This window comes from Triturus cristatus, chromosome 11 (genome assembly GCF_964204655.1).
Source record: "Triturus cristatus chromosome 11, aTriCri1.1, whole genome shotgun sequence".
In the NCBI taxonomy this organism is placed as follows: domain Eukaryota; kingdom Metazoa; phylum Chordata; class Amphibia; order Caudata; family Salamandridae; genus Triturus; species Triturus cristatus.
Window position 1 is genome coordinate 1,017,982,332 of NC_140594.1, and position 13,507 is coordinate 1,017,995,838.

General features: G+C 43.0%; 1 protein-coding gene across 2 annotated transcripts in view; it reads left to right on the forward strand.

Annotated features, from left to right (window-relative positions):
• Window positions 1-2,702: 2,702 nt before the first annotated feature.
• Window positions 2,703-13,507, forward strand: part of LOC146785847 (maltase-glucoamylase-like) — a 783,978-nt gene continuing 773,173 nt past the window's right edge. The window contains exon 1 of one of the 2 annotated variants that reach the window (XM_085635202.1): window positions 2,703-2,794. The gene's annotated coding sequence lies outside the window, so the exon portion shown is untranslated. The remainder of the gene's footprint in view (window positions 2,795-13,507) is intronic. The other variant, XM_085635203.1, reaches the window with a different exon arrangement.

Sequence of the window (13,507 nt, forward strand, 5' to 3'; positions counted from 1 at the left end):
CGCCTTGTGGAAGCAATGCCATGATGAAGATCTGCAGGGCATGGTAGATCCCAGCTACATTTCGCTGATGTGCAGCGGTGGCTGCCATCCTTTCCGCCTCCATCCGCACCATGTCCTCCATGAGTCTCTGCATGTGTGCCAGCTCATGGCTGGGATCGCTGGAGCCACTCTGAATGGACAGGTGTTCTTCTCTCCGAGTCATGACTTCAGCGATGTCAGTCAGGGCTCGTTGGAGACCATGGAGTGGGCAGTGGGTGTCCGTTAGGGACTGGAGCTGGTCCCTGATGGGACCTAGACACCCATGGATGGCATCCAGTTTGGTAGCCATGATGTGGAACCCTACCTGCACCTGCTCAGCTGTCTCCCTCTGGCCCTCCAGCACACGGCGTTGGAAGACCATGTGCTGTTCCTGGGGGTCTTGGGAGACTGCAGGGGCTGTGGGTGCCTCCTGCTGGGTGGATTGGGTAGTGGGTGGGGTCTCCTCTATGCAAGTGGGCTGCCCTGATCCTGAAGGTGAGTTGCGGATGATGTCAATGATGTCTTGGAGGGCTTGGGGGTCGACGCTGAGGGTGTCCTCCTCGTCATCAGTGAGTGGCTGGGACTGTTCTGCAGGAGGTGTTGACGGTGCCCCTGCAATGTGAAGGGGAGATGGTGTATTACAATGTGTCCACATGTATGTATCCGCATAGTATATATTGACATTCAGTCAGCACAGCATTGTACATTGTGACATTGTGACAGTCTGCAGATCAGGGCCATGACCCAGAGTCATTGTGGGTGTGCACTGTGCTCTGCTTGATTGTGCGTGTGTGCCATTGTGGCCATCTCCACCCATCCCCCCAGTACCTGGTGGTCACTCACCCTGTTGCGGTTGTGTTGTGTCCTGTCGAGCAGTGTACGGTCCTCCGACTCCGGCTACAGTCTCCACACTGATGACTGTCGACACCAGCTCCTCCATGTCATTCAGCATGTGCTGTGGCGCTGGAACCCCACCTCCAGTCTGCATTGCTGCCTTCTGGTTGGCTGCGAGTTTCTCCTTGGTCTTCCGCTTGATGTCAATCCATCGCCTCTTGACCTCGTCCATTGACCTCTTGTGTTTCCGACGGTATTCACCTTGTCCACGATGTCCCGCCATATTCCATTTTTGTGTCCAATGACACGTTGGAGGTGACGAACAGTTGTTGATGGTGTTCCATTACCTCCGTTACTAGGATCCTGTTGTTCGGCGGACTGAACTTCGTCTTCGTCTTCTTCTTATCCTTGCTCTTCCCTGTCCCCGAGGTCCCAGGCTGGTCGTCTGGGGTGCTTGTGGGGTTATGCTCGTCCTCTGCGCCTGCTCCGGCTGCTTCCATTGTGCTTGGGCGTTGGTCAGTTTGTGTTTGAGTGTTTTTTCTACTTTTATTGTGATTTTTCCTGCCTGCCATGTATGTATTGCAGGCCTGGTGCTGCTTATCGCAGATTTCCTCATCGTGCTTTTGCCCATCGCATGCTTTTTTGCGCTATGGTTTGTGTTTTTATCTCCGTTGAGGTGGTTGTATCATGGACATTGGCCGCGGTTTCGGCAGACTATCGCATGTTACCGCTTTGTTGTGAATTTCACATTGACACGGGGTTATTTTCCCGCGATAGGCTGCGATGTGTAAAGTTGCGTTAGCATTTTTTGGTGATGTTTAGCACACGTTCTTGTGAGTATCCCCCATAGTCCAAAGCCGTGAGCATATATCAAGTATTCATGGGCCTCTATTTTTATTTTTGATATGGCTCTGAAATTTATTGAAATGGTGTTGTTTTATTAACTTTCGATATGGCTCTGAAATGCACGAAATCAATTAAAATAATATTGTTTTCATTAACGGTCGAAGAAGGATCTTGGAAGTACACATTACGCAAGGTCATTTGTAACAATTTTTATTAATTGAAACAATAAAATCATACTATACTCAGGTAGGTGTTGGCTATTTTCGATTCAGGAATTCTATGGTAAGCGATATAGTTACTGATATGTGGTATCTGGGAATCACATGGCAGTCTTGCTGTCAGCCTTTAACAGTAGTGTTGTAGGACCTGTGTTTGCAGAACCTGCCCTCTTTAAGAAGTGAGCCCTCTCAGGTGTAAGAGGTGTCTGATCTTTGGGGCGTTTCTCAACCACTCTAGATCCAAAAGAGGGATGACTTGGACTAATCCAATCACAGCTTTATTTACAAGATATTTGACCAATCGCTGCGCTGATCTGTGTTTGCCTGCGCAATGAACGACAAAAGAAACTGTAACCACTCTAGATCCAAAAGAGTGATGACTTGGACTAATCCAATCACAGCTTTATTTACTAGATATTTGACCAATCGCTGCGCTGATCTGTGTTCGCTTGCGCAATGAAAACTGTAGGGAAGCCAGGTTGCCGTGAAGCCTATCCTGATGCCGGGAGAGCCGTAGTGTGGGCCTTGCCAATTTGTTGGCATTGCCTCTACTTCTTAAAAATAGGGAGCACAATTTAGTCCACACCAATCACAAGTATGCAAAAGGCATGCGACTACTGCTTCTTTCTATCTTGGAATCTTGGCAAAACTAATACACATAATTGGTGAAATGTCTTTTTCAAAAAGCCATGACTCGTCTCCCGCTCGTTGATTTTATACAGTGATGTTTATTGTAAACGAAAGTGTTTATGTACACTCCCATGAAACTTGGGAGGCGTCCAGATTTATGCGTAGTCGAGTCAGACTCGTATGACCGGCAGAAGAGCTGGTTTGCTTTCCTCTGCTGCTCGCGGGGCCGGCATTTAATGCCACAGAAAGTGAGTATACATATTTCATCTGGGGTTAAACTTGCTTTAGCACGTCGTTTGGTGTACTTTTTCAACTCAATTTATGTATTATTGTTTGTAATTTATGAAGTCTGTAACCGACTAATCGCTTTGCAGATACACAATTGTATTTATGTACCACAGCACTTCTCTCTGACCTGTATTATCTATTTATTTATTGGCAGTCTTATACAGATTGAACCAGACCACGAGGGTTATCTAAGAGCTTTACACAGCTCATCCTCAAAAAACAATGACATTTATGAGTGTGGTAGAGAGTACACCTACCTATAAAAAATATATATTTGTACATTTTCATAAAATTGATAATACATTCTTTTGCTTGAACTAAATTACTCCTTACAATAATTTAAATATTGCTTTCCAGAGGACAAGCTTCTGCATTTTTTTCTATTTTGTGTTCTGGAAAGAATATAAACAACAAGAAGCACACTGTGGCCAATTCAAATGTTCGCCATCTTGGTGTATGCGGTTACCTAAATAAACATTCGCATTATAAGCTTGCAAAGCAGTGTACATGTATTTAGAAATGGAAGGAGTGTACACCCTAATACACCTGAAAATGAAGTCATGAACTAATTGCAAAGGTATTCCAACGATATAAATATTGGTTATTTTTTGATTTTGTATAAACATAATCCCAAAAGTTTCTTTTTGTCTCTTAATTGAAATTCCAACATACAAAAAGATAAAAGCACAAAAATAGAAAGGAAGGAGAGGAAGAGACAAAAGCTGTAAATTAGCTGGTGTCCTTGTTATTCCAGTCTTAATGTTTCTAATGTTTATTTTCAATTCACCAAAGCAGGAACTCCTCAGAACTATTTCAATGTCCAAAACATCCGAGATTTGAACTTTGGGATTGATGCACGAGAAAAAAACCACCCCGTATACATTTATAAGGCATTCTGGTATCCGAAAGTTTGGGTTCGACACATTTGTGTGAAAATTTAATCCCTTAAGGACTGTTTTATGAAAAAGCGTAATTTACTAGAGAATTGGTTTATCTGACTTATCTCTTAAGGTTGGCATATACAACTCATTTAAGGATCATGTCTAAAACTATGAACACAAATTACCTAGTTTAACCCTTTCTCTGGTCCTGTTTGAAATAACTTTTCCACCCTGGGCCTTAGAAGCAAAAGCAAGGACTGCTCAGAAATGTATTACCTCCTAGGTTAAATGATGCTTAGAAAAAGTCGTACATTTACAATTTTTGTTTGAAACAAATACTATTCCAATATTGGATCAGAGTAGAGTTCGACTAATCATCAGTTTATGAGTGATAGTCTGGATTACATATAGGAGGAGATGGTGGCCCAGAAGCCCTTGCATTGCCATTGAATCGCGCAAGGTGGCGCAAGGGAATGCATGGGCTTCAGTGAGATTTATTAAGCCATGCAAATACACCGTGCGTAGCCCTGTGTCACTTAGTAAATATGGAGAAACGCAAGGCAGGACAAGTTACTACCTGTCACGCAACGCAGTGCAGCACGTTGTCTTGTTGCGTTGCGTGTCATGTTAGTAGATCTGCTCCTAGGTGTCACAGTTTGATTAGGACTTATGTGGTCAGGCATAGATGCATGCTGAGAATGTGCCAGAATGGGGCGTAGAATTCTGGTTTGTAGAATCTGTTTTATCACATTGCTCATGGAAACTAACGATGGAGGATCCTGGACCTATTTGAGATGTGAGTAGGAGGTGTTAGTAGTCAATGAGAATCAATGACATGTTACCAAATCTGTACCTGTTGATAGATAAGTGTAAGCAGAATGATGGAACTGGAAGTACTGGTCTGTGGAAGTGAGCCCAATGAAAAGGAGGAAAACACAAGGTCAAACTAAATTAGGATACTGGAAAAGATACTGTTTCAAATCCAAGACTGCTTGGGCCTCTCAGAATAAATGCGTTGAAGAGCAAGGGCTCCATAAAAACGCATTGGCACTCATTCATATAGTTTATGGTGATCTCTGAGAATGTTTTAATGTGGAGTATTTTGAAATGACAAATCCGTAAAAAAGACTCTTTGGGAAATTGTCCTAATATAGATACTTGGGGGATATTTTCAATATTGTTATCCTTTAGATCAAGATAGAGTTTGCATCATTAAACATAGACATCGAAATAGCAACTGTGGCATATGTTTGTATTTTTAATGAATGAATGAGCAAAACTGACTTCAAGGAAAAGGAAGGTTGAAACTTGCTACGGTTGAATATAATTAAGATAAAATAAATTAGCTCCTGTATTTCTCCAAATATGCAGTGGATGTCAGTATGCAAAGAAAACTTTCTTTGTTCATGCACAAATGCCCTTTATTTTCTAATAAAAATCTTCGGTTGAACCAGAAAAGGATATTATAGAAAAAGAAGTGCATTACATGACATACAAGTTAGATTCATTGATTCATGGACTCCAAACCCCATACTACACAGGGCCAGGAGGCGCACTTCCTGAGGTGCTGAGACAGGAGCCCACTCATGCATGAAAGAGCAAAGGAGATTTCCCCCGAAGCACGGGACAACAGAGACGCTGCTTCTGCGTACTCCAATCCCCATACTACACGATGCCAGGAGGCGCTGGGAGAGGAGCCCCCTCACACTAGAAAGCGCCAACAGATCTCCTGCAGTGCAGGCACCAGAAGGATCCAGGCAAGGCCACTCTTCTTGGCTCCGTGTCTGGGTTTCGCCTGTTTTGGAAACATCATCTATCTAACCAAGTACACTCTTATTGTCTATCTATTCTGCTGTCTCCTGTTTCCTTATGCTGGAACTTTGCCAGGGTTGGACCGTGTTCCCCAGCCTCCTGGAACTCTGTGCAAGAACTGTGATGAGCACAGTTTCCGGGGGGCATGGCTCCTGAACAGCCACTTTTGAGAGCGGACCTATCTCCCCTGAAGTCATCACTCTCAAACACACGTGGGGCTAATTATCATCATGCCTTTAAGTGACTGCTCCCCTGGCTTGATTCCCTGTGCAGGGACCAGGTACGGTTCTTGCGCTGTTCTCGTCACCTCTCCCACATATTCCCTGACGTCCTGCCCGGTGTATTGGTCTTGTTTCCACAGTTGTGTAGTTCTAGTGGATCAAAAGGGAAAAGAAAGGCAGTTTCCTTAAAGACTTTGTCGACACAAGTAGTTTCATGAGTTACTAACATTGATGGCTTTTTGGCACGGGCGGTGGGAGTAGTTTAGAAGGGGATTGAGCTGGCAGAGAGATGTTTATCCCTGACGGGATGGTTCCTCCTTTGCACGTTTAAGTCTTTCTTGCCCTCCAGGTGATCGCATCGCACGTCTTTTGTGTCTATAATCCGGATGTGGCGTGTTCGACAGAGAGAAACCAGGTCTCAGTGCCCATAATTCCACCTATGAGTGTGGGCTTGCCAGTTGATTTAATTCACAAGTCTACACACTCAAGTCTAAGCTCTAAGATCAAGCGCAGGAGACAAGAGTCAGCACCCAAAAGTGGACGCAGCCATGTTAACTTGGGCACATAAACACAGTCAAAGCAACACTCCTCCTCCCAAGGAGGTATCTTGTCTGGTGCTTATTTGAGGGAGCTCAACTAGGCATTCAATGCCAAAATGGATCCAATTTTATCAAGGCTAAAGCCTATCAAACACAGACTGTCAGAGATTATGGATCTCTTCAGGAATTGCAGCAAACTCATGCCTGGACCGAGTTTGTTGAGACCTGTTCTGCCCAGCAACAATTTTTGGGAAATCACTACTAAAATCCCCCAGCCTTTTAGGGTGTCTAATAATGACCTCTCTGATCTTACTGGCCCTTTAGCTCTTACTCCAGGATCTTGTCCCCTGCACTTGACCCACCCTATTCACCCTAAGTCAGGGATTGTAATTAATTTACTGCCTGGAGCTACCCCTTATGTAGTGGTTTGGGAATACCCCTCCTTTCAATAGGCCCATGTTGGTATATTATGATGAGCTGAAAAACAAATTGGTTCACTGGCTAGACATGCATTCCAATCTGGGTACACAGATATATGGTTCTGTTAACATGGTGAGAAGGGTGGCATGGTTGGGGTCTCTTGCGAAGAGATGGGCCAGGGATTGTGTGGTCATAGATTTTAATAGGTCCACCATTGCTGCACGTGTCCTGACAACTTTAGGATCTTTTAGGTCCTCTGGACCATACAACATTCAGGCCCTTCCTCTTGGTTTCATTTACAAGCCGGAAATGGTCTGTTTAACCTAATGGAAACAGGTCCCACAGTGGCAGGATCTTCGGGCCACATCCCCACCAGTCCCTCCAGCAATCTCATCTTGCAGACTGCGAACAGATTTGATCCTTTGTGGAATCTGGATTCCTGTGATTGACTCATCCCTCCCATTTAATCTCTGTCCCCTGCTGTGTTTCCGTCCATTATTTCTAATATGTTGGTTAGTAACCCTCATGATTTCCTGTTGTTATCATGGAATATAGAGGGCCTGGCAGCATAGTTTAGTTACCATAAGTGGGTGTCTTTTGTTAGGAAATATCAGGTAATCTGTTTATAAGAGACATGGGACAAGTTAAATCACTTTTTTCTAGAAGGGTAAAAAACCTATCATACCCCTGCTGTGGAATTGGCACAAGGGAGGGCCAAAGGGGGGTGATTGTTTCTGTTTCCTTGGACTTGTGTGGAATAATTAAGGATCATGTCTGGGATTTGCATCTGATGCAAGTGCTGAAGCTAACTTTCTGGGTCTTTGGCTTTAAATTATTTCTACAACGCTAAGATATGGTCTGAGAAGACATCTAATTTTACCACTCAAAGCTCCGGTATTAATATCTTGCCTGGCAATAGGTTTGGGTTGGACAAGGTAATTTTGACTGGTAATTTTAACTGCCACCTTTGCGAGTGCCCTCTAGACTCAACTAATACCAAACCTAACTGTATGCTAGTAAAGGGGCTATACATGGCCAACACTAGGGAGGGGTCTGAGTTAAATGTCGTCCTTAGTAAACATAACCTTAACTTCTCATTGGAGAAACAAGTTAATTCCATCAACCCCTGTATTTTACCATCTTTCAGGTGTAGGGGTTGTGCCTCCATAATAGACTTTATCTTTGTATCAGCTCCATTGTTTTTGTTAATTGGCAACTTTAGTATAGTGCATATCCCATTTAGAGATCACAACCCTCTCTCTTTAGCAACTGCTGGAATAAGTGGTGGTGCCAGGACTTAGCTAGAGAGACAAGGAGTGTTGTCTCTAACAGATCAGGGCAGGCAGTTAAGGTGGTCCCAGGTAGAGCCCACTCTGTTTAAAAGGTTTCTTTTCTCAGGGTGCATGCTAGAGATTCTTACATGTCTGGATCATTCATGTTCGAGTGGGTCAATTCTATGGGCTTATGAGACTTGTTTTGACAAGGTGTTAGCTTTACTTAAGGCCCCCGCAAAGCCCACAAGCCACATTAACATAAATGGTTTCAGAGCAATTGTTCCAAGGGCCTTCATAGATTGAATGAAGCACTGAAGCAGGTGTCCAGAGATAAGGACAATGTTGTTGCTTGTCGCAGGGTGTGCAAATTGGTACTCACAAACTGTAAATCAATTTTAGGAGAGAGAGCCTGGGATGATCTAGCCATTGCTTACTCATCTGGGTGTGTCTTGGAAGGGCAGACCCAACCTCATTTTCATGTTACAGGAAGTGAGCCAGTGCATCTGGGCGTTATCATGCAATAAGGCCTCATGGCTTGATGGGATACCCCTGGATTGCTTTTTGGATGATATGGAGATTTGGGGGCAAGCCCTGATGATGGTCCTAAATTGTGCTATAAGTGAGGGTTCCTGTCCTCGTGGTCCACTGCTATAATTTTTCCTATATTGAAGAAGGAGGGACAAGGACAATCCCCAATGTTATCGGCTGATATCCCTGATTGGTGTAGTGAAGGTCACAGTTAGGGTTCTGTTAAATAGGCTGATGTTATGGGCAGGTGAGAATAATATCTCTGAGGTACAATACAGTTTCAGGCTAGGTAGATCTACGTCTGACAAATGCTTGAATATATATCTGATTATAAAGAAGTATACTGTTGCTTGGTCTGAGTCTGTCCAGCTGGCACTTATGGACACAATGTCCGCCTTTGACAGGGTCAATTGGAAGACACTGTGGTGTTTGCTTCGCGCGATGGGGTGGACCCTGATATAGTACTTCTCTTAAGTGATTTTACATGTCCACACTTCAGCATCTGTGAGTTACTCTCAGGGCTCGGCTCGCTCCAAACCTTTAAGAACCAGTAGAGGGTTTCATCAGGGGTGCATTCTTGCATCCACTTAGTTTACTCTTTTTGTAAAGGGTTTCGAGCAAACCCTTCTCTCTCTAGTTTCCCAAAAGTGGGGTTGAGACCGTTTGGGGTATTACTGTACGCCAATGATGTGGTCCTCATGGCCAGGACCGCCATTCGTCTACAGTTGTTACTGGAGAAATCTGTAGCTTTTATGGATAATATGGCCCTAGCGGTCAATTTCACCAAGTCTCATGTCATGTTAGTTGATCCACAGATGACTTGAGTAAAAATGTACAACGTAAATAACCACATTGTGACTAAAGTCCAGGCTTTTTCTTATCGTGGGGTCTTATTTGACTCCAAAATAAGTGGGAAGCCCCTGAGCTACAATAAGAAAGATTAGTTTTTAAGGTCAAATCGGCTGTAGCTACTTTAACTTAGAGGCTCAGATCCAGGTCCCCTATAATCCTAACTGAGGTTTATCAGGCTAAGTGTGTCTCTAAGATTTTATATGGCAGTAAAATTTGGGGATACACAAAAGTGGATAATATCCAGAACAAAGGCATGTGCTGTTCCATAAAGCACCCCGGCATTCTTTGTGCATGATAAGGTAGGGGTAACATATATAGAAGATATTATCACTCTCAGGCCACTGTTATGCTGGATCAAAGTGTGTACCAGGGACAAATCCCAGCTGAATAGGCTGATCCTGCTTGTCTCTTGCCCTTGTGATCAAGATCCCATGGATTGCATTTGTCAAGGAAACTTTTAACACTCTAGGTAGAGAGCATTTATTTCATAGCTCCTAGTTCTTGCATATCTCAGAAATGAAGTGGGTGAGGGGGTCATTTTTAGGAGCGAAAGTGGCTACATAGAGAACAGTCAGAACTAATGAAACCCATGGTGTGCGGGCACATGATGCTAAAAACTGTTCATGCCATTAACCTTATTTATTTATTTACTGTAAATAGGGATAAGGAGAGATTTCTATTGCCCAGGGTCAGTTTCAATATGCTGCACGATCTTCTGGCCTCTTGCATCAGTTGTAGACTGCCTGGTTCACTGGGTCTTTGCGGCTCGGAAATGGTACTCCATAGGATACCCTTCATTTTACTATATTTTGTAGCTATTTTAGGCTACCTAGGAAAATGTCTATCATACCTCTATTGAAATCCCTGAACTTTACAAAAGTATGGCCTGCAGTTATGTTCCTCCAGCTTCAATCCACTGAACATGCTATCTTTAAAGTCTCCTGCTTTTTTAAGAGCTGCAATGAGATTGAGGTACTCTATGCCTGATTAATTCTTTAGCTGCTATTGGTTGAAATTACTTATATGATCTTGTCATTACAATTTTCATGGGGTTTTATCTGTTGAGCCAATCATCATATTTGTAATATGTACTTTTTCTTGTGTGTATGATCATTCTTTTAAACAAATTATGTATGATATGTATATATTTTAATGTAATGTTCTTTTATGGTTATGATTATACCAAAATAAAGATTTTACTAGTCAACTAATTACAGAAATATGAATCAATCAATTGTTCTGTCCAATCTTCAAATACTCTTCAAATGTAAAAGAAAATATTTAGCAGCATGTCTTCCTACTGGAGTGGGTTAAAATGAGATTACGAATCCAGCAATTTTGTATGGTAAATTGAAAACTCACTGGTGGCTTAGTGACTTTCACAAACTAAGTCATTTATGTTACAAAATATGCTATTTCTTTTGATTTTCCAACTATGCTAATTGAACATTTATATAGTATTGCTACAAACTGTGTAGGGTGACAAAAGGCAAGGTCAGGCCTGGTGTTAGGTTTACTTGTGTGTGCTACCGGCAGAGTACTTTGAAGTGTAATTAGGGCAGGGTACAGCTCCTTCCCAGCTATCCTGTCAGGAAAACCACCTCCCCTCACTCCTAGGCTTCCCTTGTCACATGGTCTGGAAGTAAAAGACAACCCACACCATCAGAGCTATTCACAGTCAATTGAACCAGGGCACTGCTTGACAGGTACAGTTTGTTTGGGCAGAAAAATGGCAACTTTCTAAAAGTGGCTTTTTTAAAATTGTAAATTAAAATCTGACTTTACCATAAAAGAGGATTTTAAATTACAATTCATTTGAGTTGAAATAGCATTTCTCTCTTTGCTCCCAATCTGAAGTCAGCATTTAGTAAATGTAATAATGTAAACCACTGTTAGTCTGTAGGAAAATTAGCCTTACAATGGTGAAAGACGAAGACGACAAGAGTTGTTCACTGCCTGGACATGTAAAGCTTAAACCCACATGACCTATATTTAAAAACAATGCACGCTGGTATTGTCACGATTTGCTCCCTGTGCTCTCATGCCCACCACCAGGGGGATGAATTGTGGGACTTTCCACTGTCATGATATGCTTCTGGACCCTCTCCATGCATATACTGACTTCCAGCCATTTGGACACTATTTGTGAAATGACATCCATTCCCAATCCATGCCGGGTTTTGTGGAAGCCAGCCTGCTTGTGCCTGAAGCTCCAGTACCTAGAATTCCCTGCTCACTCCTTCATCTCCACCCCTGCAGGCCAAGGATGGGTGGAGGAATTCAGCTCACCTGTGGCTGGCTGCTGCTAGCCTGCTCACACCTGATGCATGTGATTACTGTGCCTCAGCCGTCTTCACTCCAGGGTTGGTCTTTGTAGCTGTGCACTGGTGAGACTGACCCTTGTTTTCAGTGTTTTCTGAGCTTTTGATATCCATTATCCAGGGTTTCCTGATATCCTTGATTCCAGGGTTTTAGTTATTTCTTGTTTTTGAGCTGCTGCTGTTTTCCTTGTTCTTCATTTAGCACTGCCTGCAGTGCTGCCTTGGCTTTTGAGCTTAGCTAAATTCTTGTTTCTTGCTCCAGCACAGCCTTCAGTGCTACTTTGTTTTATTGACTCCTGATCTAGCACTATTTTAGTATACCCCTGTCGTCTCCCCTTCTGTATATCATTTTCCAGTCCCTACCTTTCTTTCCATTTACTTGGTTTCAGTTCCTAGTGTGCTGTCTCTCTATTCTGCTGTCTTGCTTATATTACCTTGTATGTTTGTTACTTGCTTTCTGCCAAGTGTGCCCTGTGATTTACTCCCTTTCCTGTTAAGGACTCTTCCTTGCTAGCTCCTTGTCCATTGTAATTGTGTTTAGTTCTACACTCTTGCTGTTACTGTCTTGTGTGTTCCTATTTGATCCACAGGATCCATGAGCACAGCTGACTACCTAGGTGGTGTTTCTTGTTCACTGTGAGTACTGTCTTTTGAGTTATATTTATAACCTCACCCTAGATATCAGCTCCAAAGACCCTCCCTTTGCATGCATATACTATATATGGGTATTTGCAGTCAGTATCTGTAACAGCAATTGTGGGTGAGGAACTTACTGAGCTTCAGTCTTACCGTGTGGCGCTCCCAAGTGCTTTACCCCACATTCCGTTTATTGTTAATGTTGCTTTATTTATATATATATATAATATATATATATTGCACATCCGTCCTGGGTGTAGTTATTCTGAATACTAAATCACCTCTTGAGTGTCTATTCTTTCTGAGTTCTACCTATATTCTTCCTTTGTGCTGGCTTCCCCTTTGGATCCCTTTCCTCTGACTTCAAGTGTGATCCTGGGCAGTGCTGTGCTCCCCTGTCTGCTTATTTTTTCTACCCAGTCACCAGTACTTGACCAAGTCCCTAAATGTGTCCCAGACAGTCCAGGACAGTCCCTGACAGCTATATGCATAGCTAGGGTCTACCTTAGGGGACACTTTTAGGTAATTAAAGGAAGGACTAGGTCTGTAAAAAGGTTTATTTTACCAGATCAAAATCCAAGTTTTAACTGGATTTTAGGCGGGAGTGCCAGTCCTGAGACATGAGTTGCATTGCCTATTTAGTGGGTGGCACAATCATGGATATCATTAATGTGCCCCAGGTTAGCAGCTGTGAACTCTGGCTTTCCCCTTGCAACCCCAGGCACTGCCTTTGTGACTCCTGGCCTCGGAAGTTGCAAAATCATTGCCTGGAACATAAGGGAAGCTCGTCCTAATGGACATCGGTTGGGGCTACACGTACCTGATTTTCATATGTTTGTTACACAAATGGTGAATAATATTATTTACTATCGGTGTAATAAAAAATGAAGTACATTTAACTGGAATATGACGCTATCTGGCAGCTAAGGTAAATAAAAATGCTTTTAAAATGTATGTTGTATGCGTGCCTGTGGGTGAGAGTGTGCTTATATGAGGGAGAGTATGTGAATGTGTATGTATGTGGAAGCATGTGTATGTGAGTCAAATTAAAGGTCAAATGGCGTGTCATGTCACTTATAAAACCCTAGTATTTTGGTGAATTGACACCCAGGGTCACAATGAGTATGGCTGCCCATTAGTACCATTTATTTTACAGCCCTGGATACCTGGAGTTTCATTTACTGGAGAC